A 7905-nucleotide genomic window follows, 5' to 3' on the forward strand; every position below is an offset into this window, starting at 1 on the left:
TTAGTGATCCCCTCAAACACACACTGGAACTTCTTCTGAAGGTTAGATTTAAGTTTACGCTGACAAACTGCGGCAAGATTTTCTAAATGAACACAGAACAAAAACGATCAAGACATTTATAAAGAAAATATGACAATTTCCTTCCCCTAAAATAGCACATATAAACATGTTTTCCATGTTTTTCCTCCATCTGTTGAGATATTACAAATTGTCTCATTGATCCATCATGTTAAATCTTTAGAGAAATACTCTTACTGCTCTGCAGACAGTCAGCCAGCTCCTCCTGCTTCATTCTCCTCAGGAAGTGAAGTGTGATCTTCAGAAATGCCTCTCTGCTGCTCCTCCTCTGCTCTTCATCCTTACCATCCAACACCTCCTCATCCTCCCTCTGACTCTCTGAGCATTCTGGGTAATCTGAACTCAGAACCTTCTGGATCTTCTTCAGCTCGTTCTTCACAAAAGTGACAATGTTCTCCTCCAGCAGCTGAAACAGAATATTATGTGAATGACAACATTTAACATCAGATCCATGTTGGACAGATTCACCACTGGTCTGTAAAGTGCAGCATGGAGATTATTGTGAACAGACTGGATGTAAAAGTAGTTGTTGTTCATGTACAGACCATAAATATGGAGTCCAGGTGTGTCTGATGCTGCTGGACAGACGGACCTCTGGGAAACTCTGAGCTCTCCTGGTCGACTCTGTGGAGGAATCATGAAGAATCAGTGACTCTGCGTCTGCAAAACTTTGAATCAGATACCAAAAAACTAAATTACTGGTTTGTTTTTCGTACAAACTTGATTTTGATATTTAATTTGTCTGATTTATGACCCGAAAGTCATTTATTGACTATTTTGTGTGTTGCTTTTGGGTGATTAACCCTCTGGCCTTGTTCGTTTTTACTACCCTCTCAGCTTGTTCTTGGCAAAAAATGGCCACCAACCGATTGAGTCTGTAATTTTTGGGATTTTGTATGTTTTTTGATGCTTTTACTGCATAAAATGTTTAATTAATATCAGTTCTTGTCATAAGTACAAAAAATTAATTCATTTTTAATTTTTTAACCCCTCAAATGCCAATTTGTTTGCACAATGCGCTTGTTGGAAAACTACCACAAAAATGATCACTGCCTATCTTCTTAGTGCTACCGGTTTATCTTGTATTATCAATAACACAGTCTGAGATATGTAACTGATTAACACCAACATTGATTATTATGCATTGTTATTTTTGTGCAGGGAAGGCAAAGTAGAAAAAACTCCCTCTCTGCTTGTTCGTGGCCAAAAGTGACCACCTCTTGTTTACATTTCTAAAATGCTATAAAACTAACATATATATTGAAAAAATTCAATTTTTTTTTACCAGTTTTTTAAATTTGCATCAGTCCTTGTCATGAAAACTAAAATTTCATTCAAATTCAGAATTTTAACCCTTTAAATGCCTATTAGATAACATAATGCTGATGATTTGTAAGGGAGAATAGCATTAAATCAGCATGTTTTTACAAAATAATACATGCTACCTAAATTATTCTTTAACCATCATTGCAGCTTAATGTGTGTCAATAATAAGCAGTATCAATGATTTTTATGCTTCATTAGTTTTTTGTGCAGTGACAGAAAAACATAAAAACTCCCTCTCAGCTTGTTCGTGGCCAAAAGTGTCCACCTCATGTTTACATTTCTAAAATGCTATAAAACTAATACATATATAAAAATAATTCCACTTTTTTTCCCAGTTTTTTTAATTTGCATCAGTCCTGGTCATGAAAACTAAAATTTCATTCAAATTCTGAATTTTAACCCTTTAAATGCCTATAAGATAACATAATGCTGATGATTTATAAGGGATAATAGCATTAAATCACCATGTTTTTGCAAAATAATACATGCTACCTAAATTATTCTTTAACCATCATTGCAGCTTAATGTGTGTCAATAATAAGCAGTATCAATGATTTTTATGCTTCATTAGTTTTTTGTGCAGTGGCAGAAAAACATAAAAACTCCCTCTCAGCTTGTTCGTGGCCAAAAGTGTCCACCTCCTGTTTACATTTCTAAAATGCTATAAAACTAATACATATATAAAAATAATTCCACTTTTTTTTCCCAGTTTTTTTTAATTTGCATCAGTCCTGGTCATGAAAACTAAAATTTCATATAAATTCTGAATTTTAACCCTTTAAATGCCTATAAGATAACATAATGCTGATGATTTATAAGGGAGAATAGCATTAAATCACCATGTTTTTACAAAATAATACATGCTACCTGAATTATTCTTTAACCATCATTGCAGCTAAATGGTCGTCAATAATAAGCAGTATCAATGATTTTTATGCTTCATTAGTTGTTTGTGCAGTGGCAGAAAAAACATAAAACCTCCCTCTTTTAGCTTATGCATGGCCAAAAGTGTCCACCTCCTGTTTGCTTACAAAATGCTATATACAAACACTATATACTGAAAATATTTGCTCCTTTTTTCAAATTTGACATCAGTCCTGATCATGAAATCCAAAATTTTAATCAATTCCAGAATTAACTGGGTCGTTTTCCCATGTAAATCTCCATGCTCCAGGCATAGGAGGTTGCCACATCACAGGTGAACCAGATTTTAATGCCATACTGTGCAGGCTTGTTGGGAATATATTGTAGATGTCAGTGGTGTGCATGGGGGGGTGGGCAGTGGCCTGATTGTTGGAAAATGCACACTAAAGTGCCCTCTTGGGTGCCAAAATGCTTGCAAAGTGCCCTCTTGGGAGCCAAAATGCGCGCTGAAGCACCATCTTGGGAGCCAAAACGCGCGCTGAAGCGCCCTCTTGGGAGCCAAAAAGTGCGTTAAAGTGCCCTCTTGATTGGCAAAACACAACAAACTGCCCCCTTGGCTGGTTAAAACATGATAAACTGCCCTCTTGGGTGACAAAATCAGGCACTAAAGTGCCCTCCTCGGAGCCAAAACGCGCGCTACTGTGCCCTCTTCAGTCGCAAGAACTTGCTGTATGTGCCCTTTTTTTGCCTTTCGCCCCTGCCTTTCAAAAGGTCTGTGCACGCCACTGGTCGAAGTCCACAATGACCTATGAATGCAACATGCTGCTCGTCAACACACACACATCAACCCCTGGATTAAATAAGAGGGGGAGGCAAGCAACCCACTTTTCCCACAGGATGCGAAATGCAGCGAGTTTATCATTCCTGAAGCGTCCTAGGTGGGAGAGCCTGTCATCAAAGCAGATGTTAGCGCTGATCTGAGTGAAGCTGTAGAGGGGCATCATGGCACAAAACGTGGCCCGTCCTGTCTTGGCATCCCACATGCCACGTGTTGCTTCATGTCTTGAGCGGTAGACGCCAGCCAGAATCAGAATCCCAATGTAGACTCTCATCTCCACTTCATCCACATTCTTCCAATCCTCACACCTTCGCCTCCCATGCAGGTTTGTGTTGGTGCACAGCAGCTGAATGATCTCCTCTGTAATAAAATGGTCAAAGGCAGACCTCAGGTTGCTGATATGGGCAACTGCATACAGGGTGGGCCCTGGGGTGAAACCAGTGGATACTGGATTGTGGTGCAGGGTCTCTTCAGCAGTGGGAAACCACATTATTTTCCCATGACGAGAAATCCACTCACCCGCCAGCCCCTCTGTCTCTGCCATCAGCTGATCGGCCTCCATCGCTGTGTCTGTACTGTCCTCTTCCCCTGAGGAAGAGGAACCAGGCACTGGCTGGCAGTTGTCATCAGTGGTGTTGCTGTCATCCACTGAGGAAGGTGTCCCATCATCTTCAGGAGAGGACGTGTCCTCATCTTGGGTAGAAGATTTCTCCTCCTCAACCGCAGAGGATTTCTCTCCATCTTTACTCTCTGAGCCAATCACATACTCACGTGCTTCAGTCAGGGCATATGACCTTCTCGCCATCCTACAGATAAAGAAGGATCTGGGAGCTGATAGGCTCACTTATAGCATTAGTACTGACTGCACCTGCAAAAACTCCAGGACAGATTTATAAACAGTGTCAGACGTTGTTTTTGTTTCCCCAGAAGCCAGAGGTCAAGATGACCTGTGATCCTTTTTTTTGGAAAGCAGCTATTTGAGAATGTAAAGGCTATTGTGTAGTTGTGTGTGGCATTTTTTTATGAAAAGATCAAAGTTACAGGTGTTTTCAACCTGTGCATCACAGCCAGGTTTGCCTTGGAAACTCAAAGCTCAATAACCTGTACCAAGAGTAATTCACCAAAACTTGTATGGTATGATACACTGTAATTTATGTCACTTTATCTTGCTAATACAAAATTTTTTTTTCATGCACAAACACACATCATTACCTGACATCCTTAGGATCACACCTATGTCAAAATTGTGTCATTCATTTGCTCCATTGGAGTGCAGGAAGCCATCATACGCCCCTAGTGGAAACTAAGAATATTAACTGAAATTGCTCCCTTGCCCAAAAATGGACAAATGACACAATCTGGTAAAAAACATTAAAAACTAAAATTTTCAAGTGTTGAGTTTAGAATGAAAGCCATTTTACCTAAATTATATGATTTTATACTGTAAATCACAAGGAATTAAAACATGTGGTTTTAATGGGTTTCAATTGGCCAAAAGTGTCCACGATAGAGCCATAAGGTACAATTGTAGATACACAGTATAATATTGACATATTTAAAGAGCAGGTTTTGAAAATTGAAAGATCAGCCAAAAATCCAGACCCTTGGGAAATATCATTCCATATGCATTAACACAGCTAAAATGATCAACAAAAAGGAAGTGAGGTGGACACAAATGGCCAGCATAGAGTCCAGAGGGTTAATGACACAACCGCCTAAATATAAAGACTCTAATGAATTCATCATTTGTAAATATAAGCAATATTCATGTAGACATGACTTGTAGTAAGAAAAAATACTTAAAGTCTGAGTTTAAAAATGCTCCATGTAACTTTAGACCTGTTTGTATAACTTTATTATTTTTGCATGTATAATAAATATTGTAAAACTGTAAAATGTTCCATCTTCAGTTCATATCTTTGTCTCAAGTGTTTGAACTATATTTAAGAGATCAGAAAATAAGTTATTTGTTTTTTTACATTTTATATCTAATCAGCGGATATATCAGTTATCAGAGTTTTTTACTCCTTAATATGGGTTTTGGTACCAGCCCCATGAAGTCCAGTTGGGTCGGGCCCTTGTAACATCAGATATAACACACAGCCCTTCCTCTCCTCAGCAGCAGGCTCAGATTTCAGCAGGAGGTGAGTCACTGCTGTTTGTCCACAGGAGGAACACTGTCCTGTCAGAGTTGTTTAGGGACGGACATGAAGAAATGTGAACCTGTCCTTTAATACTAATCCTGCTCTGACCTCCATCATCACTCTGAGAACATGAAGACCATCAGGACAACTGGTCAGACTGGATTTAATGAGGACAAACATCAACAGAGAACAACAGGACAACAACTTACTGTCTGTCTGAGGAATGTTCATGTTTGAAATCAATGATCTCATCCATTGATCGGGACAAGCAGGATCTGGTGTGAAAAGCATGAATCAGGTATATTTAAATGTAACAGCTCACCTCTTTACAACAGGAGGTGGTTGTCCTTTAAAAAGAATGAAACAATCATTTGACTGGTCACTCTTGAAGGACACACAGCTGGGCTCAGGTCCAGGTTCCAGTCCAGGTCCAGTAGAGGCTGGTCTCCTGTTGGACAGAGAAGAAGAACACCAGAGATGTTAATTCACTTTCTAGTCTTCAGACACAGAAGCTTCTGTCCATAAAATAGTGGAAAACATCAGGAATAAACCTTCAGAGAATATTGGACCAAACTAATTCAATAAAGTGAAATGAAGAGTTGAAGACTGGTTCTATTGGGCAGCTTTCTAAAGTGAGAATATAAATTAAAGTGAAGAAGAACAAAGCTGAAAATAAATATCAAGTTTCAAAAAACATCTTTCTCCACAGTTAAAACATGAATCAGTCACATATTAATGTTATTAACAGCTCACCTCTTTACAGCAGGAGCTGGTTGTCCTTTAAAATCAATGAAATGATGATTTGACTGGTCACTCTTGAATGAAACACAGCTGGGCTCAGGTCCAGGTCCAGGTTCAGGTCCAGGTCCAGGTTCAGGTCCAGGTCCAGTGGTTTTAGAGGGAGGGCCTCCCTCCTCTCTGTCCTCACACTGATTCATGCTGCTCATCTCTCACACACTTTCATCTGGAGAGGAAACACAAATCATTCATCTGCACATCAACTGAAATCAGCCTTTGGGTCAGAAACACTCTTGAAGGACAAAATGTCTGAAAGTCGACTTCCTCTTCTAACATTTAAACTCAGAGCGCATTATTCCAGAACTCACTGACTCTATTAATACATATTTCACTAAATGGCTGCTACAGGACATCAAACCAAAACTAAATCGTGTCATTAAATCATTTGTATTCTGTTTTGTTTTTTTCACTGTTCTCTACTAATAAAGTCACTCACAGCAGTGACATGAAATCTGGAGACAAATGTGAAAATGTCTTCTGACAGAAAAGAGACAGTGGATTGATCCAGGACCTGTCTTCACTGATCTGCAGGAAGGAAAGTGATGTCATCAGTGTTAGTTTTATTTCAAAATAAAAGACTTTTGTCACATAGTAAGAGAAATTTGTTCACGTCATTTCTACATACATATTATCACATTTTAAAGGGTATAAAAACAGCCACAGTTTTGTCTGTAGAGGCTATGACGTCTCTCACTGACGTCACGTCTCCTGTCAGAACATCAGCTGCTGGACTAGGATCAGTCCACTAGATGACGTCATGACACTGTGGTGGAGTCAACACACACGTTTCTCTGATATCTTTTAATCTAAAAGAGTCAATCTGGTCATCTGTTGTTTATTTAAAACGTTTATCTGCAAAGTAAAAATTAGAATCTCTTCCTCTGAGAAGTAATCAGGAGCAGAAATACTCGAGTAACGTAACAGGCACTTTAAGTACTGACACTGAGAGCCGACGTGTTCCTGCTGACTGTTGCTCAGTGATGAAGTTATATTTGTATTAATCAAATAAAGCTTCAGACTCCTGGATGTGCTCTTACTGCCTCCTCATCAGTCCTGGACTGTAAATACAACCACAGATTATTCACCGACACCAACAGCTGCTCTCCAGCCGCGTTTAGTGCGTCACACAGCGGGAGAGCGGCGGCTCGTCTCGGCCTCCTCCACAGGCTCATTCAGGCAGGTGTGTGTCCGGACGCCCCGAGTTTAAACTTGTGAGTTCTGAGAAATAAACAACCGAGCTTCACTTTTTGTGCTGTTTCCGAAAAGTTGAACTTGTGTTATCGAGTCGAACATGTCAGATTATTTACATTACCTTCAGCTGGAGGTTCAGACGGCCAATACAGAGAAATGAAACTAAACTTTGAGGAAGAAACACCCAGAGAAGCGTGTGACTGACTGGGAGTCACATGCCGAATTTACAAGAAGTCCCAAATAATGAAGAATCAGTCACAAACAGCTTCACAGGGTTTATAAAGTGTCTCCTAACTCAAAAACTCACTAAATGGAGAGATTTCATAAGGGAGTCTGGGGGTTGTCTCTCTCTCTTTGTCTCCTGGATGTTGATGTGATTGTAATATGTTGGTGTTCGTGTTTGTCCTCTGCTGTCGTAAAAAAAACGTTCTCAGATTGTTGTAAATGATTGTTAACAACCACAGGAAGCATCTAAAATGTGTGCGGGACAATCTAACGAGGTTCTGGAGGTCCACATCTCAAATCGACAGGCTACATGTCAGTTCATGTGTTCTGGTTCCTTTTAATACAGCATGAAAACAATATTAATTATTTGCACCTGGACACATATTAGAAGAAGAAATTCATTTGATGACTAATTATAGTAAAAGTACTCGATTACTTTCC

General features: G+C 39.4%; 1 long non-coding RNA gene across 1 annotated transcript; it reads right to left on the reverse strand.

The window, feature by feature from the left end:
• Positions 1–645: 645 nt before the first annotated feature.
• Positions 646–6057, reverse strand: LOC115577873 (uncharacterized). Its single transcript, XR_003983291.1, has 3 exons — positions 6004–6057; positions 5573–5698; positions 646–702 (listed from the first exon to the last, which is right to left on the reverse strand). It is a non-coding gene; the product is annotated as an uncharacterized LOC115577873 (long non-coding RNA).
• Positions 6058–7905: the final 1848 nt, after the last annotated feature.

The sequence above is a fragment of the Sparus aurata genome, unplaced genomic scaffold, assembly GCF_900880675.1.
Source record: "Sparus aurata unplaced genomic scaffold, fSpaAur1.1, whole genome shotgun sequence".
Taxonomy (NCBI): domain Eukaryota; kingdom Metazoa; phylum Chordata; class Actinopteri; order Spariformes; family Sparidae; genus Sparus; species Sparus aurata.